This window comes from Dermacentor variabilis, chromosome 3, assembly GCF_050947875.1.
Source record: "Dermacentor variabilis isolate Ectoservices chromosome 3, ASM5094787v1, whole genome shotgun sequence".
Lineage (NCBI taxonomy): Eukaryota > Metazoa > Arthropoda > Arachnida > Ixodida > Ixodidae > Dermacentor > Dermacentor variabilis.
The window spans coordinates 4840215-4864063 of NC_134570.1; the positions used below are offsets into that span (position 1 = coordinate 4840215).

The following is a 23849-nucleotide window of genomic DNA, read 5'->3' on the forward strand; positions in this document are numbered from 1 at the left end:
AATTTCAAAGCCACGCCATAACGCTTCGGAAGCGGTACGTCAATATAAAGTATGATGAAGCATATACTCGTAGGAGGCCACTAGCGTCCTAGCTAGCACTGCAGCAGATGTGCTTAAAAGTACTTGAAGCCGTTCAGCAATCGTGACAGCTGACGTAGCCTTTCGAAAGAGCGAGAGAGTTCGCAAGTGCCTGTCGTCTGCGAGAAATGTCTCGCGTTTGCAACGAGCAGGTGTCGTAGCAGACGACACTTGCAGCATTCCGCTCAAGGGCGCAAAACTTTCTCACAATACAACATTTTTATTTCCATAAATACTTGATGAGTATTTTTGTATAAGTAAATGCACGGTTGTTATAGCTGTTGCAAAAATAAATAAATAATTATTCTCTGGCGTTAAATCGGGAACAGAATCGCACAAGAATGCATACCCTGGTGTGTCCTGGTGATAAATCATAGTAAACCGTGCTTCCATCTCACAGTCATACAAAGTTTATGTAGCGTGTTGTACATTATATGACATACTGCAGAAATAAAATTAGTTTTTACGCGATAATATTTGAGTATAGCTTCGTTTAATGCGCCGCAAGCAAACTTCACTAGTCTAAAGATTGAAGTCAATCCGAAGCCTGTACTTCCCATCATTCCCATGTAGGTTGAGGCAACGCTCATGAGAGCCCCCGTAGACACTAGCGCCACATTTCCCTCTAGGGTATTATTAGAAACTCTATGAGAAACTCTATGGGTTAGGCGTACGAGCGGCGAAAAATAACGGCGCTGTGATCGGAAATTGAGAACAAGGGTGAGTGGTGGTGAGCGGGCTCTTGCATTGCCCAGGGGGCGCTGCGAAAGTGGTGCCAGATAGTGTTCCTGTATATGCTCCCGCAGGAACACTAGGTGCCAGAAAGCGTCCTCTGTCCTGCACTGGGTAGTACCAAGCTCTGTCGTCTGCTTCGGAAAGCTCGTTTACAATATGGACCCGCGCCACTTTCGGTTTTGTTGTACCACTGCTTGCAGCGAATATCGGGCGCCGAAGATTTTTTTTCAGGGTAGGCACGCCGCGTAAAGGCAATAAATTATGCAACGCCGAATACGTGTACGCCGTTCAAGAAATAAGCGGCGAAGTTTTAGCGCGGTGTCAATGGCAAGTGAAGCGAGTCGCGTACGAAGTTGAACTTCAGGTAATGTTTGCACGCTGCTAAATTCAGGCGCACAAACGCGAGGAAATGCTTGCTATAAATGAATTCACAGCAGCGATAAGCAGACGTCATGTGTACGGAACTGCTCGAGCGCACGACGGTACGCGCCACGACGGCAGCGGTCTTTCAGCACGCGCTGCGATGTACGAGCTCCTCGAGCGCACGATCGTACGCGCCGCAACGGCAGCGGTCTTTCGGCATGCCGCGAAACGGCGGGCCTCCTGCAATCTTTGCTGACTGTATGCCGCTAGACAAGTAGTTATGCCTGCACTGTAATAGCGGCCATCTGTCCCTTTAGCAACTGATAAATAACTGATGCAATGCATATGAGCTCGCAGTAATAACGTACGTGCGAATCGCGCTGCTGCGCGAGCTCGTGCACTGCTCGCTTGATGTAGCTTTTAATGACAGCGCTCGAACATCGATGTGCTGCAATCAATACTACCTTGCTCCGCTGCCTCAACGTGCTGGCTTGAGGTCAAGGATGAGCGCAGCTAACTCGACCTGTGCTGCTCGTAGTGGGGTAGTGAATTGTCACAGAATCAGCCCGACCATTTGTGCTCATTTGCACATATCTGGTTACTTCACCACTTCGCACCGGTCGAATTGTTAATTGTTGCTGTGGCCGGGTCTCGAATCATGAATCACCAGCCATGCCTGCTGCTATGTCGGTCTGCCGTCGGGATTGTAGGTTCAAAAGACCGAAATTTAGAACGCACATAATGAAGCAAGCTTCAAGACAGGCGAAGCAGTCAGCATAGCGCGAAGTTTCGCTTGCCCTGTGCGACGAACTGCAGCTATCCAGATCGCCCGACGCTCCGCTTCGTGAGGCCTTGAAGGAAAACGGTAGAATCTGATGTTGGGATTGAGGCCTTCTTATTGTTCATGGCAGCCCACGACGCAGAAGTAACGACAGTGACGCTTTTTCGAGGCTGAGCTAGGTCTCTCCGGATCGGCATCGCCGATTCCTTTTGCTTCCAGCACTACGTCTCACGGAGAGTCCGTTTTCGTTAAACTATAGGCTGTAGTGAGCTCGCAGCCTGGTCGGCGTGGTCTGTGAGAAGTGACGAGCTTTTTCGCACTTGCAACAGGGCAGAAAAAAGCGCGAATCGACGCAAAACTCGGGCTAGAAACGTGCTTCGCCAGGGCTCAATACTACCCAAGCTGGTACTACCCAGATAACGTTTCGCGCGCCGCCACCAGGCGCCGCTACTACACCTCAAACTTGATTGGGTGCTGCTGCATGTCGTGGTTGTGGCTCGCGGACGCTCCTGTGCACGAGGCTTCAGCGACTTCGTTCGTAGCTAAGTACTCTTTTATTTCATTAGCTAGTGTTTTGAAGTGTTTTCTTTTGCATGGAGTAGGGGCGCAAATTTTGAATTCTTGGTAGGAGTAGTAAACGTACCGGCTTTGTCTAGGTCTGGCGCGGCTCCCCCGTTAGGCCTAGGTGGTAGGAGGGACCTATTTGATAGGCTTATTTAATTCTTTCAGCTAGCACTTCGGATTCTTACATGGAGTAGGGAGTGATAATTCTTTATTTTTGTTTGGGATAGCGGTCGAGGTCGGCTCTGCGTGAGTGATTTGGCGAACTTGCTCGGTGGGCCTAGGGACGTAGGCCTAGTGATGAAATCGAAGAACGTGAAGGCCGCGGGGGACGGGGAGCAAGTGCAGTGCGACGAGTGCCTGCGATGGTGCTTCCTCGACGAGACTAAATTCCAGAATTTAGCAGACGCGGAGGGGTCTAGCTTCACGTGCAGGTCGTGCGAGGGCGCCAGGGAAGCCGTCCAAAAACTGGAAGGGAATTGGGCGGCTAAGTTCGAAGAGCTTAAGGCAAACCTGAGGGAGGAGCACTGCAGGAGCACTGCAGGAGCACTGCTACCTGCAGGAGACGCAGGTAGCACTGCAGGCGAAAGTTGAAAATTTCGTCAAGGTGGAGGCGGCCCCGGCCGCGCAGTTAGTAAGGACTGTGGCCGAGCTTGAGGAAGAGAAAGAAAGGAGCGCCGAACTGAAAAAGCGGCTCGACGCGCTTGAGACGCGGGCAGCGGAGAATGTCGGGTCAGGACACCAAAGCGGTGGCAAAGACTCAGAAAGTAGGGTAGACCCTACAGGCGAAGTGGGAGGCAGGGAGCCAAAGCAAGCGGTCGCCAGCTCGCCGCCGGTGAATCGGCGTAGCTATAGTGAAGCAGTGCAACACGCCCCGAGTGAGGCGACGCTGCAGCCACAGGAAGCTGGAAAGAGCGGCACCTAAGGCCGCCACGCGGAAAATGTAGGAGCCCAGGGGACAATGCCCTTTGTCGAGTCCGAATCACGCGGAAAAGGACACAGGGAAGCAGGGAGAGGTAGGAGAGAGTGAAAGGGTGATTATCGCTGGCGACTCAAACATGGCTGGGTGCTCAAAAGCAATTGTGGAGAGGGTGAAAGGCGACAAAAGAGTGGCGGTAGGGACATTTCCAGGGCGGACACTGAGTTCTGTCATGGAGCGAGCAAAAGAAAAGCTCACGGAAAGTGCCCACGTGCGCAACCTTTCGTAGTAGCAGGTGGGCTAAATGACGTCCTAAACAGGAAAGGGCCAGGACTAGCCCAGCGCTTGGCGAAGGGAGTGGGCGACTTGCGCGAGCTATCCCATCAAGTGCAGATCGTGGTGTGCACGGTGCCGGAGGTGCCTGTGCGTGACTGCAGTCACGTACAAAGAGCCGTAATGAGGCAATATGGAAAATGAGCCGAGAGAAGGGCTTCGAGGTTGTCGAAGTAAACAGGGAAGTGAGAAGTTGTGGTGGTTTTAAACGAGATGGGATCCACTTCAATTACAGGCTAGCACGAGAAGTGGGCTGGCGACTTGGGGGTCGCGCTGTTGCTTTTTTAGGGGGCCCGCGGGCGCTGAGGAGGTCAGAGTAGGTAGTAGTGAAGAAGGTCCCCTAGGGGATCATCAGAAGAGCATCGCCGTCGATAACAGAAAAAGGAGGAAGGCAAGAACAAGAGCTCGCCATGCAATAGGCTACATAAACATGCAGGGCGGCAGAAGAAGGGAAAAGTGCGCAGAGATTGAGGAGCAGTTACATAGAGAACAAATAGGCGTGTATGCGGTTACAGAAACGCACCTTAGACACTCAGAAGAGCCGCCAGTTATTGAGAATTATGCATGGGGAGGGTGCAACAGAACTAAGTCGGAAAGAAAGGGAGGGGGAGTCGGAATGCTCATCCATCAGGGAGCCAAATGGAAAAGGGTAAATTCACAATGTCAAGAGCATCTTTGGTTATCAGGTACAATGAGTGGGAAAGAAACTTGGCTGGGAATTACGTATTGGTGGACCGAAAAAAATTGAACACAGAAGAATAAAGAGTTAGTGGAGTGCATAAGCGCTGATATTAAGGGTTTCGGGAATGGTGCTGAGATTGTCCTATTAGGTGACATGAATGCCCACATACAGGATTTAGATGGCTATACCGACAATAACGAGAAGTCAATGCTAGACCTTTGCGAGCAACATAACCTTGTGATCGTGAATACAGGGCCTAAGTGTGAAGGACAGATCACGTGGGAAGTGGGAAACCGGCAATCGACCATTGATTACTGTCCGATGACAGAAGGAATTCATGATAAGTTGAGAGAAATGGTCATCGATGACGAAGGATTTAGCAGCATAGGGAGTGACCATAAACGCATCATTTTGAAAATGGGATATGTAGTTGGGAAAGAGAGCAAGGAAAGCACAATGGCCAGTCCAAATTTGAACGCTGAACAAATAGCAAATATAGTCACTAGAGTTGAAGAAGAACTTGGCAAGTGGCCAAGTAAGGAGTGGGAATATGGTGATGCTTCTAAGTGTAATAACGACAGAAATACGGAAAGAGAAACATGTTCGTTGGAAAGGAAAAAAGAAACCGAAAAGCTGGTGGAACAAGGAGATACGAGAAGCGATCGCCGAACGACAGAAAGCATCTCGAGAGCACATGCAGGCAAAGAAGGCGCAGTTGCCACAGGATGAAGTAACCAGTAAATGGGAAATATACCGGGAGAAAAAGTCTGTGGTTCAAATACTGGTGCAAGCAAAATTAAAAAGTGAAAGTGAACGTTGGTTGTCAGAAATACGTGAGAAAAAGAAGGCCGCACCTAGAATATTTTAGAATCACATAAAATTATTAGGCAGGAAGTCAACAACAATACAACAACATATCCTAGACGAAGATGAAAACAGACTGGAAGGAGAAGCGGCAATAAATTACATCCAAAAAGTAACAGCCGAATCTTCCCAAGGCAAGGACAAGGTTGTATTTGAAACAAAAAAAGAGCGTGAAAGAGACCCAAGTGGAAAAGGAGCTGGTGCTGACAAATTTAGACTGGAAGGAAGCGGAAGAGAAAATTCCTAAGCGCACAGCCACAGGGCTAGACGAGATTCCCGTTAGGCTGATAAATGAACTGGGACCAAAAAGTAAGGAAGCTCTGGTGAAAGCAGTGGAAAAAACTTTAAAAGATAGACGAATACCAGACAGTTGGCGACAAAGTAGAATGAATTTAATTTATAAAGGTAAGGGGGAGAAAGACAGAATTCACTCGTATAGACCGTTGACCATTACATCGATAATATACAGGCTAGCAATGCAGGCAATCAAAGCTTCAAGCATGGGCAGAGAATAATGGCATTTTGGGAGAGCTTCAGAATGGCTTTAGAATATGTAGGCGCTTGGATGATAACTTGTTTGTTCTTACTCAGTGTATTGAAATATCAAAAGCAGAAAGCAGACCGTGTATGTGGCCTTTTTGGACATTACAGGAGCATACGACAACGTAGACCGCAACATTTTGTGGGATATTCTGGAAGGCGAAGGCTTAGGTAACGATTGTCTACAGCTTTTGAGAGAGATTTACCTAGAAAATACCGTATGCGTTGAATGGGAAGGGATGAGGAGCGCGGAGAAAGTTCATATCAACAAGGGACTGAGGCAGGGGTGCCCTTTATCCCCGCTGCTGTTTATGATGTACATGGTGCGGATGGAGAGGGCGCTAGAAGGAAGTAATATCGGGTTTAATCTCTCATACAAACAGGCAGGTACAGTAATAGAGCAGCAACTCCCAGGTTTATTTTATGCGGACGACATTGTGTTGCTCGCTAACAAGCAAAGTGATTTCCAACGTCTGGAAAATATCTGTGGACAGGCAGGCAACAATTTAGGTTTGAAATTTAGTGTTATAAAATCAGGTGTTATGGTATTCAATGAAAACAGTGAACGGACAGTGGAGATACAGGGCCAAGAAATACCTCGGGTAACAGAATATAAATACCTTGGTATATGGATAAACGAAGGCAATGGATGTATGGAAACACAGGAAAAAACCATTACAGTCAAGGGGAATAGAAATGCAGCCATAATGAAGCACAGAGCGCTATGGGGATACAATAGGTACGAGGTCCTCCGAGGTATGTGGAAAGGGGGTAATGGTTCCAGGACTTACTTTTGGAAATGCGGTTGTTTGCTTTAAATCAGGGGTACAATCAGGACTCGACGGGAACCAAAGGTCAGTGGGTGGCCTCGCATTGGGCGCTCACGGGAAGACTACGAATGAAGCTGTGCAGGGGGATATGGGCTGGACTAGTTTTGAAGGGAGGGAAGCTCGCAGTAAAATTGAGTATGAAGAACGGCTGAGAAATATGGAAGAAAGTAAATGGGCTGGGAGAGTGTTCAGGTACCTGTACAGGCAAAACATTCATTCACAGTGGAGGAAAAGAACTAGGAAGCTTACCAGCAAGTATGCGGCCTGTGGGGTGGACAACACAGCAACAAAGAAGGTCAAGCGGAAAGTCAGGGAGGCTGAATTAATCTCATGGGTGGCGGCAATAGAAAAGAAACCTGCCATGAGTAACTACTTAAGAGGAAAAAATGAAATCAGGAAAGAAACCATTTATGATAACTCAAAGGGAAGCTCATTACTTTTCGAAGCGAGATCGGGATGCCTTAGAACACGCACCTATAAAGCGAGATATAAGAAGGAAGAAGAAGCATGTGCTTGCTGCGGTAAAGCTAGGGAAACGACGGAGCATATTTTATTAGAATGTGAAGACGTCTACCCAGCGGTCGATTTAGGCACCACTGCCCTCCTTGAAGCCCTTGGGTTCAGCGGGAGCAGTGGTAAAGCAAACAGGTCCGCAATAGACATTAGTAAGAGGCGATTGGAGGATTGGTGGAAGAAAAGTAGGGAAACGACAAAAGACGGAGACGTACAAAAGCACAGTTCGCAATAGGGGATAAGAAAATTTGGACGTGGTAGTTCATAGTGTTTTTTTTTCTTTTTTCATTAGTTAACCTAAATAGGATATTAAGCAGCATATATGCTGCTTAATATCCTACCTAGGTTAACCAATGCTACTATAGTAGCAAGAGCTTGGTGGCGCAACCCATCGCCCTGTTCCAAAGGGGACGCTCATAACATCCATCCACCCATCCTTGATTGAGGTTGGACATAGAGTTTCTCACTACATTACCTAGAGGGAAATCTGGCGCTGCTGCGCTGTGGTATGCATGGGAATGCCGGTATATTGTGGATTCGGATTGGCATCGTTTTCGTAGAGACAGGACACCTTGAAGACGCGCTTGGCAAGTACAGTTCCGTCTGTCACAATGATTCATTTTCTACTAGAACAGCACGTGAAAAGCTGTTTTATCTTTATTATTACGCGAAAACATGTTTTGTTTAACTATGAAAACTTGTTATTGTGTGTACGATTACATGTTACGTAAAAAGTATCAGCGGGCCGCTAAAGTTGGAGGACAGACGACAAGGTTCGCGCTCGCTTTGAAACAGTTGGTCGTCTGTTCTTGCTTTTATTCGCTTGGTCATGCATGGTGGGTGAGTAAAGATGTAATATGCGTGAACGGAAACATTTTATGAAGATTTTACTTTGAGAACGCGTTATTTGCGTAGCCATATCCACGTTTTAGACGAAGCCTCTTACAACACCAGCCAACACGAGCCTCGCAGACACATATACCGTCATTCCCATGACGGCACGGTGCCCCCTTAAGAAACTCCCATAGACGGTGGCGCCAGATTACCCTCTAGGTGTTATAGTGAGAAACTCTATGAGGTTGGATTGCTCGCGGACGCTCCTGCGCTCGAGGCTTCAGTGACTTCGTTCGTAGCTAAGTGCTCTTTTATCTTTATTAGCTAGAGTTTTGAAGTGTTTTCTTTTGCATGGAGTAGGGGCGCAAATTGTGAATTCTTGGTAAGAGTAGCAATTAAACGTACCGGCTTTGTCTAGGTCTGGTGGCTCCCCCGTTAGGCCTATAGGGGGTAGGAGGGACCTATTTGATAGGCTTATTTAATTCTTTCAGCTAGCCCTTCGGATTCTTACATGGGGTAGGGAGTGATAATTCTCTATTTTTGTTTGGTATAGTGGTTGAGTCGGCTTTGATTGATTTGGCGAACTTGCTTGTTGGGCTTAGGGACGTAGGCCTAGCGATGAAATTGAAGAACGTGAAGGCCACGGGGGACGGCGAGCAAGTGCAGTGCGACGAGTGTCTGCGATGGTGCTTCCTCGACGAGTCTAAATTCCAGAATCTGAGAATGTTGCAGAGTGCAATTTGGTAGTGGTAGCGGCGGGGCTAAACGATGTCTTGAATGGTGAAGCCGCAAAAGTAGTGGAAAGGTTAGCGGAGGGGGTTGACGATTTAAGGGCGATAGCACAGCAAGTCCAGATCGTGGTATGCACAGTGCCGGAGGTGCAAGGACGGAACGGAGAAATTGTCAAGGACGTTGTGGCTGTTAATCGTGAGATAAGAAAGCTAAGCCAGGAGAAGGGATTTGAAGTGGCAGACATAAACAGAGAAGTGCATAGAGCAGGCTTTGGCGGAGGCTTCACACGCGATGGCATCCACTTGAATGGAAGGCTAGGAGCCGAGATCGGCTGGCGCCTGGCAGGTTGGGCAGTAGCTTTTTTAGGGGGTCCACTGCGCCTCAGGGCGTAGGGGTAGATAGAAACAGTGTAGAAAGTGCAAGAATAGAGGCTGACGCCAATAAAATGGCCACTAGGAGGTCCAGGAAGAAAACCACAAAAAATAAGTTTAACACCAGGATCAGGTACATAAACATGCAAGGCGGTAGAAAGAGAGCGAAGTGGTTAGAAATACAACAGCAGTTAAAGGACGAAGAAGTAGGTGTATACGCGCTATGCGAAACACATCTCAGGGATCTAGAAGACCCACCGTTTATTGAAGGCTACGACTGGGAAGGGAGCAACAGAACAACGGAGAGGAAGGGAGGAGGAGTAGGTATGCTGACACATCAAGGAACAAACTCGAAAAGAATAAAGTTAACTTGCAAAGAACATGTCTGGGTATCATGTACAATTGCCGGTAAAGAGACATGGCTAGGAGTAGTTTATTTAGGGACAGGGGCCAAATGCAGGCAAGAGAACAAGGATCTAGTGAAGTGTCTCGGTGACGATATAAAGCAGTTGGGAGAAGGTGCCGATATTTGTCTGCTGGGTGACATGAATGGCCACATCGAGGATCTGGATGGATACACAGATTGTAATGGGAGGTTGATGCTAGACTTCTGTGAGCAACACAACCTAGTTGTAGTAAATAGAGAAACTAAGTGTGAGGGACAAATCACGTGGGAGTCCCGTAACAGACAAACGACCACTGATTACTGCTTAATGTCGCAGGGGTTGTATAGCAAGCTCGCAATAATGGAAATAGACGAAGAGGGGAAGTACAGCCTCGGAAGTGATCATAAGCGTATTAGTCTACAGCTGGGAGCACTGCTCAAAAGAGAAATGCAGGGAAGTCAAAAAGAGTACGCAAAATTAAATGATGAACAAATAGCGCAAATAGCGACCGGCATAGAGGAAGCAATAGAGAAAAATCCCATGGAAAGGTGGGAATATAATCAGTTGGAACTACTCATTAGTACAAAAATAAAAGAAGTAAAAGGAGTAAGCCGCTGGAGAGGAAAGAGGAAGCCACGAAGTTGGTGGAATAAGGAAATCATGGAGGCCATCGAACAACGACGGTTGGCATCTCGGGAACACAGAAGCAAAGAGGGCGCAGTTATCTGAAGAGGAAATAGGCCAAAAATGGGAATCTTATAAACAAAAGAAACAACAAATGCAGGTGCTCGTCCACGCTAAAATAAAGCAGTCCTCTGATCGCTGGCTGGCTGAAGTTCGCGATGCAACTAATAAAGGAAGGTCAAAGAAAATTCTGGAACCATATAAGCTGGCTGGGTAGAGCTAGTCACAGAAAGCAGGAACAGATTCACGATGCCGAAGGAAATTGTTTAGAGGGAGGTGACGCTGTGAACTACATCGGTTCAGTTATAGCAGAGTCATTAAGGAAAGACGATAGAGTAAACACCCCAAATGAGGGAGCAACACGGGATAGCATAATAGAAAACAGCTTAGAACTGACCAATCTTAACTGGAAAAACGCGGAAGCAAATGTTCCAAAATGCACGTCCGCGGGGATAGACGAAATTCCAATCAAGTTAATTAATGAACTTGTCCCAAGAAGCAAGGAAACGCTGATAAAAGCATTGGAGGCAGTCATAACAAATAAGCAAATTCCGCACAGCTGGAAACTGAGTAAAATGATTTTGATTTATAAAGGGAAAGGTGATAAGAAGAACATAAAATCCTTCCGACTAATTACGATAACATCAGTTATATATAGCCTGGCGATGCAGGCGGTGAAATTAAAAATGCAGTCATGGGTAGAAAGTAATAGAATACTCGGAGAACTTTAGAACGGGTTCATAAGTGGTATGCGCTTGGATGATAGCCTGTTTGTGCTTACCCAGTGCATAGAAATAGCTAAGGCGGAAAAAAGACCTCTGTTAGCCTTCCTGGACATAAGCGGTGCATACGACAACGTGAACAGGGAACTCCTGTGGAACATATTAAAAGATGAAGGTATCGGTCACGAGGTAATTGATTTTCTACAGGAAATATATCGAGAAAATAATGTTGAAATAACATGGGAAGGAATTAAGAGTACGACAACTGTCGAGGTACACAAAGGATCAAGGCAAGGTTGTCCTCTATCACCGCTGCTGTTCATGCTTTATATGACAAGTATGGAAAGAAGGTTACAACGAAGCAATCTAGGGTATAACCTGTCGTACAGATTAGGCGGAAAGGTTGTTGAGCAATGACTACCGTGTTTAATGTATGCTGACGATATTGTACTGTTAGCAGAGAACCAGGAAGATTTGCAAACTCTGGTTAATTACTGTGGAGACGAAGGAGACAGTTTAGGTTTCAGTCTTAGTGCAGCTAAGTCCGGTGGGATGTTTTTCAACGATACAACTGATCAGGAGCTTACAATACAAGGCCATGAAATACCCCGAGTGGCCGAATACAAATATCTCGGTGTATGGATAATGAAAGGGCAGATGTACACGGAAAAGCGCGAACAGTCTCTCATAGCAAAAGGGCGAAGAGGTGCCGGGATAATGAAGCCCAGGGCATTGGGGTGGTACAACAGGTATGAGGTACTGAGAGGTATTTGGAAGGGAGTAATGGTGCCGGGGCTTACTTTCGGGAATGTGGTCCTGTGTTTAAGGGCAGAGGTTCAGTCGAGACTAGAAGTAAATCAGAGAGCAGTGGGAAGATTGGCACTAGGTGCCCACAGGAAAACCACAAACGAAGCATTACAGGGGGATATGGGCTGGGCATCATTCGAAGCACGGGAAGCTCAGAGTAAAATCCTATACAAAAAACGCCTGAGGAAATTGGACGATAACAGGTGGCCAGCTAAGGTATTTAAATGCCTATGCAGGAAAAGCGTTGACTCACAATGGCGGAAAAGAACTCGGAAGCTAACCAGTAGACACGAGGACGAAGAAAGACAGAGCATTAAACGACAGGTTAAAAACGCGGAAGGTAAAAATTGGATAAATTCAATGGAAAAGAAGCATAGTGTTGAACTATATCGGGACTGGAAACAGCAGATCAGGAAGAATAAAATTATGGGATTTTACGTGCCAAAACCACTTCCTGATTATGAGGCACGCCGTAGTGGAGGACTCCGGAAATGTCGACCACCTGGGGTTCTTTAACGTGCACCTAAATCTAAGTACGCGGGTGTTATCGCATTTCGCCCCCTATAGAAATGCGGCCGCTGAGGCCGGAATTCTATCCCGCGACCTCGTGCTCAGCAGCCCAACACCATAGCCACTGAGCAACCACGACAGGTAGCAGATCAGGAAGGAAACGTTTTATAACTCAAGAGGCAGTGCCCTTCTCTTTGAAGCTAGGTCAGGATGTCTTAGAACGCGGAGCTATAAAAAGAAATTTAACGAAGAAGAAGACACATGTACTGTGTGTGGTAAATCTGTAGAAACAATAGAACACCTCATACTAAGGTGTGATGGTATCAATACCGATGTCGATGCGGCCGCGGTACCGCTTCCTGAGGCCCTAGGGTTCAGAGATAATAATAGTCATGTAAATAAATATGCGGTGGAAATTAGCAAAAGGCGATTGGAGGATTGGTGGCTCAAAAGCAGAGAGGTGACATAAGGTTAAAAGGGTAGGAAGACGTATATAAAGAAAATCGAGAAATTCAATAACACACAACACAGATAAAAATAAAAGGCAAAATAAAAATCTGAGCATGGTGGCAACTGCCATCGCCCCGTTTCAAAGGGGACGCTCCTACCTTCCATCCATCCATCCATTTCTTTCGTTAGGCTTCGACTCGTTCGAAACGAGAAGCGATCTCGAAAATACCACGAGGTTATCCATAATACTCTGTCGTCGAAGCGGCCTGAGACTAAGCGAAAGCCGTTTACACAGTCATTTGCTACGAACGAAGTGCATTTTACAAAAGCAACGCCAAATTCAATTCGAAGCGGGCAGCCGGGACCGCCGCCATGTTTCCCGCAAGCTCCGCAAACCCCGCAAAAACGCTAACGCTAACTCGTTTGCTTTGCGTACGCCCGCTATACCCGCTATTTCGTTTAGCGTTCAGCGCATGCGCAGTGACGATCCGCTATTTTTTAGCGTACGCAATGGTATAGCGTACGCTATACACTAAAACTGTCTATTGCGGACCTGTTTGCTTTACCACTGCTCCCGCTGAACCCAAGGGCTTCAAGGAGGCCAGTGGTGCCTAAATCGACCGCTGGGTAGACGTCTTCACATTCTAATAAAATATGCTCCGTCGTTTCCCTAGCTTTACCGCAGCAAGCACATGCTTCTTCTTCCTTCTTATATCTCGCTTTATAGGTGCGTGTTCTAAGGCATCCCGATCTCGCTTCGAAAAGTAAAGCTTCCCTTTGAGTTATCATAAATGGTTTCTTTCCTGATTTCGTTTTTTCCTTTTAAGTAGTTACTCATGGCAGGTTTCTTTTCCATTGCGGCCACCAATGAGATTAATTCAGCCTCTCTGACTTTCCGCTTGACCTTCTTTGTTGCTGTGTTGCCCGCCCCACAGGCCGCATACTTGCTGGTAATTAAGCTTCCTAGTTCTTTTCCTCCACTGTGAATGAATGTTTTGCCTGTACAGATACCTGAACACTCTCCCAGCCCATTTACTTTCTTCCATATTCCTCAGCCGTTCTTCATACTCAATTTTACTGCGAGCTTCCCTCACTTCAAAATGTGCGTCGCGCACATTTGTTCTCGCTGTGCGCGACGCCACCTAGAGACGACGCAAGGAAACTAATAGTTATAAATTGCAGTAGTCACACGTACTGCTATTTGAAAACGTGTTTGGGCTTGAGAAGAAAAAATACATTTTTTTTACATAAAGATTTCACTCATTTGTAAGACGAGAAACATTTCGTTTACTAGTATACTGTCCGAAAGCAGACGACAAACGACGGAAGCAAACTTCCGGGGAGGTCACCGCTTCCTGACTGGCTGCGCTCTCCGCCCCATTGTCACAAATTTTGCATACTGCCACATTGTGACGTTGCAGCAACCGAACAGAACGCGTATTGAACAAAATATCTCCGATCGCGCCCCTGGAAACAATATGCACTAGGTTTCGTTCGAGTAACGCAACTGCTCTTATTTTAAGACTTGGTGTATCATAATTAGGGAACATTATGTGTAATTCACTCATCAGTAACTGAAATGAGGCCAAGCCGGATTTACTCGAAATCGGAATCAGCAGCAGTCATGCGTAGCAGCGCTTATACTCGGACTCACAGAAAAAGAAAGAGAGAGAGAAAGAGGCCGCAATTTCGCCGGACAGGCGAAGCAGTATTAGTGATAGCCAAGTGAAGGACAATTACACGAAGGAAGATTACACCCCCAGAGGACTCAGGCTGCGAAATTGAACTATCTCCCACTATGAGGTCTTGTACATACTCATGCAACTTGATCGCTGAAGTGACGGCGCGCCGTCACTTCAGCGATCAATTCTTCGAGGTCTCGTGAAGTTTCAAGTGCAAGAATAAATTATGTATATTCAGAAAGCTGGTCGGGCCCCAGCCCCCTCCGGAAAAATGAAAACTCTCCGCCTATGCTTGTAGGCACTTGGTGGGTCTAGGGATGTTATGCCTGGGTGCGCAGTCTGCTCACAGCTGTCGCTAAGAGAAAAAAGTTTTTCCAAAACAAGCCGCCTAGGCTATTTCGAAATAAGAGTTGCGTGCGGAAGCTGAAATAACACTGGATGAAATTTTTCAGGCTGAATAAGGGGATAAAGGGATGTGACAAGAAGTTGGTCGTGGCGTGCGTGCTATGCGCTTCGATCTTCAGAAGCTGGGATAATCGTGGGGCATGGAGGGTTTCTCGCACCACGAGCCACACCATCGCTGCGCGTCCTTTCCTTGATGACATCTCTCTTCCAACCGAGCAAGGCGATGCCGCCACACACGACGCACATTAAACAAACTACCGCGGGACATCCAGGAACAAAAATGTAAATATCATGCAGAAACTCCTCTGGGAGTTAGATTAAGTATGCGTATAAGCATTATGCCACTTGCTCATCTCCACGCAGCCCGGTGTGATTACCATTGTTATGAAACTTTATTAGGCCAGTACTATAACGACAGCTGAGTGGCGACACGAACTGGTGCCGCGATGGCGGCGCAAGGACCATGGATGCAGGTAGACGCGCCAGGTGCGCTGATGATGTTCCGATTATAGCGCCACCTGCGTCGAACCATTATTTAACCGTGAACGTACACAAGCGGCAGCTTCTTATGCTACTGCTGCGTGATCTGCGATATGCCCACAAAGACTGCAGACTGCTCATAGCTTTGCGCGCAAGTGTTCTCGACGCTCTGCGACCTGTGAGAGCGGCAGAGTGAGACCGAGAGCACCGTCAGTGCTGCGTTCTCGCCACTTCGTTGGCGTTGAAGCGGGAGGCGGCGCCAAGGCAAATTCGCTCGCTGCTGCGGGCGCTGTGTCGAAGGCGGTCGTCTTACACTGCAGGGCGGACGAAGGGAGTTTTCTTGTTAGGTGGGCATTTGCAGAAATAGAGCGAAAGTATGAATTAGAAGCCGTGCACGTCCGCGCTAACAATGATGCAGTAAACTATTAGCCCTAATAAAATTTCAAGTGAAAGAGTCGAGGCAAGTCAAAAGAAACCTCAGATGATGTGGGTGACATAGCTCTGGTAATAAACGAGAAGAAAGGGGGTTAACCGAGGGGCCGATATTTATTAGTCATATCATAAGAAGCCAACAAACACTGACACCATCAACACAAACACCAAGGACAACATAGGGTAAATCACTTGTGCTTAATATATGAAATAAAGAAACGATAAATTAATGTAAATGAAAGTGAATGAAAAAACAACTTGCCGCAGGTGGGGAACGATCCCACAACCGATCGCATGTGGGATCGTTCCCCACCTGCGGCAAGTTGTTTTTCATTGCGAAGGTTGTGGGATCGTTCCCCACCTGCGCAAGTTGTTTTTTCATCCACTTTCATTTCCATTAATATATTGTTTCTTTATTTCATTTATTAAGCACAAATAATTTTCCCTACGTTGGAAATGCGAAGGTTGTGAGATCGTTCCCCACCTGCGGCAAGTTGTTTTTTCATCTACTTTAATTTCCATTAATTTATAGTTTCTTTATTTCGTTTATTAAGCACAAGTAATTTTCCCTATGTTGACCATGGTGTCAGTGTTTGTTGGCTTATGAGAACGCTCTGGTAATGGCACTTTAGGTGTGTGTTGGAGGGAGGAAGGGGGCTTCGGCATTGCCCCCCCGGAAAACATTGGAGTGGGCTCGAGCCCCGGAGCCCCCTCCCACTTCATAGTGGGCGCCTGTAAGGATCTAGGGCACTCACCGTGGCGCTTCGGGGAAAAAGTACCTACACTATTATAGAAATATGGTACACGCGAGCGGCGCATGGTGGCGCAGCGGTCGAGCACTGGGCTTGGGCGTAAATAGAAGGCGTAAGCTGCTGACACGCACGTGGTAGTAGCGAAATGCCATACTAAAACGCTGCTGCCACGCACGGAAGTGACGTCAGAGTTATGATGACGTTGTTTAAACAAGTATGACGTGTTCCGGTTTATAGTTTTGCGCGCGCTGCTGGAGCTGCTTCAGCTTTTCAGCTTAGCTAAGACACAATTTTACGGTTTCTTACTGTATTGTGTGCTAGAATGTTGTTCTAGTTGCGCTGGAAGAATCGGATGGTGTTCGAACTTGCGATCACGATCGACACTTGGACGCAACGCTGTAGCAGCTCGTTTCCTTATGCCTTGCAGCGCGTTTATGGTTGGTAGTGTGGTCTTATGTAGCTCCTGTTACGTTTTTCAGTGCTCTTGTTTGTTGAATTTGCTGTTGTGAATGGGGCACATGTTGGCTTTCAGTATGGCAGAACTTTTTTCTCTTATGGTAAAAACGTTTAAACGCGTTCTAAACTCTTGTCGCTGCAGCCAGAGTGCGGGAAGCCTCGAGCTCGCTTCTTCCCGGCGCCGCCCCGGCTTCGAGGGCCGCCGGGGACCTTCTCCATCGGCGTTGCCGCCGCTGGGAGACGACTCTCAAAAGTTCAGAGTTGGCAGACCGCAGCTCTGGGCCATCCGGCAAGCCGAAGGTGCCGCTCGAGTTCAAGGACTTGGAGCCGCCGCCTGACAAAAACTGCCGGACCATTCTCTATTAAAGTTTCTTCTTCATCCTTCGTAGGATTGCTGTTGCATATATTGCCCGAGTAAGTGCTGTTGCAATTTTTTTACGGCAATGTCGCATTTACCTCTACTGTTTCTTGTCTTGCATCTTCATGCTGTTTCCCTGTTTACCTCGGATTTTGGTGGCTAGCGAATCGCGACTTGCTTGTGCACCTGCTCGTTACAGTTCAAAAGGCACATGTTGAGCAACCTGAATGTAAACTATGAAGACAAATATTGCAAAAGGTGGCCCAGCCACTCATAGCTCTACTTTGGTTCAATTTTGTTGTAAAGTTTGGCTGTCTTGAAGACCGAGAAATTTTCTTAAATTTCTTCCAGCTAGTTTGCGAAGCTGCTATTTAGTATTGCTTCTTATGATGGCGCTGTGCGAGGTACCAGGTTTGCGCAAATGTTCCTCGCAACTTGTTTGTAGACATGACGTAGCTTCATTGCAGGAACCTGCATTTTGTTATACATGTGAAATGCATGCTAATATGACCAGTGTGGGCTTGCAGGTCCATGCATGCCGCTCTCAAGCAAATGCCGTTTCCATTGTATGAATCTTCCTTGACCTTGCTGCACTTCACAGGGATTGTTTGGTTAATCCTTTTGTCTGTGCAATAGAATGCTCATAGGTCTTGAGCTTTACCCTGATCCTTTTGTCCAACAAAAAAAAAAAAAACTCTTTAGGCATTGCGTTAGGGAACATATCTGGGTGATAATGTGACAATCTTTGCCTCTATAACCTTTCTTTTCTCCCATCTTCAGTGAAGTTGTCAACCACCTGTCCCTTTGTTCGAACAGAGTGCCATGCATTGACAGAAATTCTCATCACAACAAGCAAATCTCTGAAGGAAATTTTTGAAACTGACTAGGACTTCGTCTTGGGCAAGTTGGTGAAATCTGCGACGCATTTTTTTTTTGTGCGCAAAAAGATATTTATAGAAGAAGGACGCATGAAAGTGCGAACTACCAACTGACTTAATGATTCAAAGGATGGAAGATAGGGTACAAATTTTGTGCACATGCAAGAGGCGAATGTTGTGACAGTGCTAGTTTGTCTAGTAATGCTACAAATCGGCATTAAACAAGTGCACTTCTGGGGAATTAAGGCAATTGAAGTGCTACTGACATGTGCACCATCTCTCTGATAAAATATTCCTTCGCGAGTTCATGTGCTGTTTTGTTGCTACTTCTGCCCAGGATCACAATGTTAGAAAGCACGGCTCACATGAGCAGGCCTTGCAATGTGCGCTGCACCATCCGGTTTATTTAAATTGTTTGAATGCTCCCTCAAATAGTCATTTAGGCATTGGGCCGTTTGGTCTACATAGAACTTGCCACAGCCGAGAGGTATCTCATAGACCAACCCACAGCACAATGCAAAATGGTTGGCATGATTTTTCATACACCCTTGTCTCGTGGTATGAGAGCCACTAGCAAAATTATTTGCTTTCACGTCGATAAATGTTGTACACTGTTGCACACATTTTTGGCGTGACAGAATGGGTCTTTTTTTTTTGCATGAGTGCGAACATTCATAGCGATGGAAACACAAAAATTGTTTCAAGTGAGGCACTAGATCACCCAGAGCAACAATCTAAAGAAAACATGTATTTTATGTTAATCTTGATTTATTAAACAATTTTCTCGCCCTAATGTGGCAAAGAGGACATCTTAACCTCTACACGGACAGGCAGAAGAATGACAATTCCATGAGAAATGTCAACATATGAGCATGGAAAGCGCAGTTGCCAGTGATGTGAGGACTGACGACTTAACAAGTACCACAACGCGGAATGGAAAGCGTATGCGTCAGCTCCCGCCTTTTAAAAGGTTGATGCTCTTATTGAACATGCCAATGCCATGCTGTGCCCCGACCAGCTTCAAAGCCGCAAACTGCACTGTTTTGCAGTACGCTGCGACTGCAGCCCACTTGTTGCCTGATGTAGATTCCGGATTCTGGAAATGGGCTGAGAAGGTCTAAGCCGACACGATGGAAGGTCTTGGTAGGGATGTCGAGCGGCTGCAGGTAACCGGTGGGGAGCTGGGAAGGCTTCTTACGTCGTTGGCAAAGTTCACAAGTGGGGACACAACATCGTACGGAACGGGTAAGGCCCGTCCAAAAAATACGGCGACGTACACGGTCATAGGTTCGAGATACGGCAAGGTGTGCTGCCATTGGTGCGTCGTGAAGCTCTTCTAGAACAGTGGAGCGGAGGTGTTTAGGTATTACAAGTAGAAACTCAGAGCCGTCCAGATGAAGGTTACGGAGGACGAAGAGGCGTAGAGCAGCATCGGCTGGAGAATGTTCAAAATGGTCTATGAGTGCTCTGATGTAGCCGTCATGATGTTGTTCGTCGGCGAAATGAAGCAGCTGTGATACAGAGAATACACAAGAAGCACTGGCAATATTGGAGGAGTCAAAGTTGTCAACAGGTAACGCGACAAGCAGTCAGCGTCTTGGTGCAGGCGGCCAGACTTGTACACCATGGAATATGAAAATTCTTGTAGCCTCAAAGCCCATCGACCAAGCTGGCCTGTAGGGTCTTTTAGTGATGAAAGCTAGCAGAGAGCATGATGGTCAGTGACTACGGAAAAAGGGCGACTGTAAAGGTAAGGACAGATATTCGCAACTGCCCAGACGACAGCAAGGCATTCTCATTCCGTAATGGAATAGTTGTGCTCCGATTGTGCTAGGAGGTGGCTCGCATAAGTAATAACGCGATCCTGTCCACGCTGACGCTGGGCTAAGACGGTACCTACGCCATGACCGCTGGCATCTGTACGCAATTCTGTAGGGGCATCAGGGTCGAAGTGGGCGAGAATGGGTGGTGAGGTTAGAAGAGTGACGAGACGAGAGAAGGCGGCGGCTTCTGAAGTACCCCGCACCTCCACCAGAATGTTACGTGTGAAAAGACAGACGAAAGGGGCTATTTACAGGTTATTTACACTGGAGCCAGGCAGCCAGGCCGACCCTCGCTCGCACTAAGAGCTGCGACGTCATCTTCGTTCTCGTGGCGGCCCGTCTTTTGAGCATTGCTCGATGATATTGTAATAATATTACTGTGTATAGAGCTTTTGTAATTGAGAAACTGAAGTAAATGCAGGACACAATTAGACACTCCCTTAGACATTCAAGTACTAGCCAGATGATGAAGGCACTCCTCATTAAAATTCTGTCACTGGAACTCATCTACTAGTAATAAAAATATCGCTGCATTGCATTATAACATGAAAGAAAATGCTTCTTGTCTAGTTCTATTTGATTTTTAGAAAAAAGAACCTATTGAGGTTACCCTTGAAAGCATCGCCCACGCTTTTGTGTTTCAGTAGTTATTATGTAGTGCTGAGCTGGCTTTTCTGGCTCGCGAAACTTGCACAAACTTCAAGTCGCAGAGAATTTTATGTTCATGTGATGTCGTGGTATGTCTGAACAGTCCATGCCACTTGACCAAGAGCAGCTGCAGTGGTGAATCCAATGTTCTGTCTTGGGTCGGTTGCTCCATGGCCGCACGTACGCATTTTTCGTAGAAAACTGTAGCACCATCTGTAGGGCGCTGTTTTACTCACCGATGAAAGCAAAGGGCAGTCGTGGCGTATGCAACGTCGCCACTCCCTGCTCAGGAGCAGGTGATTTGAATTCCTCTCTAGGTATGCGGACCCTTCAGACGCAATTTCCTCGTAAACTAAGTCTTGTTGGCACGAAACAAGCACTGTGAGGTTTATGGAATGCTACTTTAATAGGCCGCATCTATTTATTTATTTCATACATACTGCTAGCCTCCATTTCGAGGCTGTTGCAGGACATGGGAAAATACATTGCATCAAAATATGAATGGCAAACTTATACACTTGTTAATATTGTAGTTTACGAGAAGATGTAGTTGAGCAATACAATAAGAGGGTGTGACCTTCCTGAGTCAGCCCTTAAAGGTTAATGAACAAAAATGCAGAAGCATAAGGCAAACAACAAAAAAAGTACACCAAACCAATTACAAACATATTGCAGTGTCTGTAGGCGATACTTATAAGTTAAGATGCGTACTCAGACCTATTTTTCCAGCATAGGAAGGAAATCGTCAGGTGAACAAATTATATCACTAAGCAATGAATTCTAATCACTGATTGTCTGAGGAAAGAAAAAATACCTGAATGTGTCTGTGTGGAACCTGTATTCAATTAAATGTTTAAGGTGTTTAGTTCTAGTGTTTCGCTGTTCAGAGAAAGATACATATGCACCACTGTGTAATTTGTAGCCCCCATTAAGGAGGTGGAACAGAAACTTGAGGCGTAAGAATTTAGCACGCTTGCAAATAGTACTATAGTCCACTACTACTTAGTAGTCTGCTTTGTATTTTCCTTTAATGTCCCATGAAATGACCATATTAGGGAGCACTCAAACAATTCAAATAAATTTCAAGGTGTGCATCTTGGCATGCTTTGCAAGGCCTGCTAACGTGAACTGTGCTTTTCGTGTGTTATGATCTTGGGCAGTGCATGAGTTCATGGAAGCATACGGTGTTAGGACGATCCTGCATGTGTTAGTAAATGTAAATTATTTTAATTGCATGTAACCTTAGAAGCAGGCTAGTAGCCAATAAACTCTTGTTTGCTAACCCAAGGCATCGAGGCGGTCAAAGTCAGGGTCGTTGACCATTTGCCTGCTCCTAACCCCAATTATTGGCAAATCAGTTCTGTAGAAACCCGCAAGATCAAGGAGGGTACACGAAAAGGAAAATTCTTGAGACCCATATGGGTTTTTAAAAAAAGGCGGTGACTGGTGACACGCGTAGTAGAGGCGAAATGCCATACCAAAACGCTACTGCCATGCACGGAAGTGATGTCACATTTTTGACCACGTGATTGTGACGTTTAAACAAGTATGCCGTGTTCCAGTTAACAATTTTGCTACAGTTTGCGCGCGCTGCTTCCACTTTTGATCTTAGTTAAAACATAAATTTATGGTTCCTTACTGTATTGTGTAGCAAAATATGCTAGTTAGTTGTGCTGGGACAACCGAAATGTGCCTGAGCTTGCGATCATGAGCGACACTTGGGCCCACGCCTAAAGCAACTCATTTCCTTATACCTTGCAGTGCCTGTTATGGTTCATAACGTGGTTTTGTGCAGCTTACTGTTCAGTTTTTCAGTGCTGTTGCTCTTGTTTGCTGAATTTGTTGTAAATGGAGCTCGTGAGTGTCTTCAGCTTGGCGGCACTTTCTTCTCTTATGACAGAAAGGTTTAAAATATTTCTAAACGTTTGTTGCTGTCGCTTACTTAAGTACGTTGATCGTGAAGACTTTTCCTTTTTTTTTTTTCCATCTTTCGTGGGGCTTTGCATAATGTGCGAGTAAGTGAGCTGTCGCAAATTTTTATGGCACTCAATGCAGCGTTTACCTCTACTCTTCGTCTACTGTACGGTTTCCCTAATCACGGATTTCTCGGCTCGATTGTGAATCACGACTTGCTTGAGAACCTGCTAGAAAGCCCAAAGAAGGCTACAGCATCTACATTCTGCGCCTGCTCGCAACACTTCAAAATGCACATGTTGAGAAACCCTAATCTAAACTATGAAAACCAGTATATAGGAACGTGTTCTACTCAGGCTCAATCTTGCTCTCAAATTAAGTTTGTCTTGAAGCCAGAATGCGGTGCAGCTTGTTTCCTAAACTGATATGTATACTAGCATTGTTGTTTCTTACGCTGTTATCTGAGGCACCATGCTTGCACGAACATTCTTCGCAACTTGTATGGAAATACGACGTAGATTCATTGTAGGAATCAAGCTTTGTGTCCTGTCCTTCTCTTGGATTTTATTTTCGCGCTATTCTTGAGCTCGAATCAGGAAGTTGTCATTGTAGAACCTGCACTACGTAGATGTGAAATGTAAAGACACTATACTGGTAGGTGGGTGTACGCAAATGTGTAAGTTTCTAGGCTCATGCCAATCAAGAAAATGCCAATTTTTCATCCCGTGAGTCTTTCTTCACCTTGTGGAATTTCGCAAGCCTTGTTTCAGTCATCCCTTGGTATCCGTTGCAGCAGCTCAGTGTCTATAGTGCCCTGCTGAGCACAAGCTCAGTGGTTTGATTCCCGGCTCTAACAGCCACAGTTTGATGGGGGTGAAACGTAAAAACACTTGCATTTGAGCTTTGGGCGCACTTTAAGGAATCTCCGGTGGTCAAAATAAACTAGAACCTACGATGTAAACCACAGTGAAGTTACATGTCAAAACCTCACAGTTAAAGTAATCTCTTGATCTGTATAACAAAATTCTGATAAGTTTTATCCCTTAGCATGATCCTCTTGTCTAATAAAAACTTTTTAAGGCATTGTGTAAAAATATGTTTTGGATGACTACTGAGTATTTTTTCTCAAATCTTTTTCAGCACCAAACCGAAGAAGTTGTCGATCACGTTGGACTTTTCTCAAACAGGGTGTTGTCCGGTGATTGAATTTCTCTTCACACAAGGACAGATTGTGAAGGAGATTTTGTAAACTATCAGCAGCAGTAGAGAACGAGGCACAAAGAATAAAGGAAATTGATGGACCCAATTTTCTGTTATTTACTATGT

General features: G+C 46.1%; 1 long non-coding RNA gene across 3 annotated transcripts in view; it reads left to right on the plus strand.

The window, feature by feature from the left end:
* Positions 1-23824, plus strand: part of LOC142575102 (uncharacterized) — a 104602-nt gene extending 80778 nt beyond the window's left edge. For 2 of the 3 annotated variants that reach the window (XR_012826566.1, XR_012826565.1), the window contains exon 2: positions 17045-23824. This is a non-coding gene — a long non-coding RNA (uncharacterized LOC142575102). Of the gene's footprint in view, positions 1-16555; positions 16884-17044 lie in introns of those variants that run through there. The other variant, XR_012826564.1, reaches the window with a different exon arrangement.
* The last annotated feature ends 25 nt before the right edge of the window (positions 23825-23849 follow it).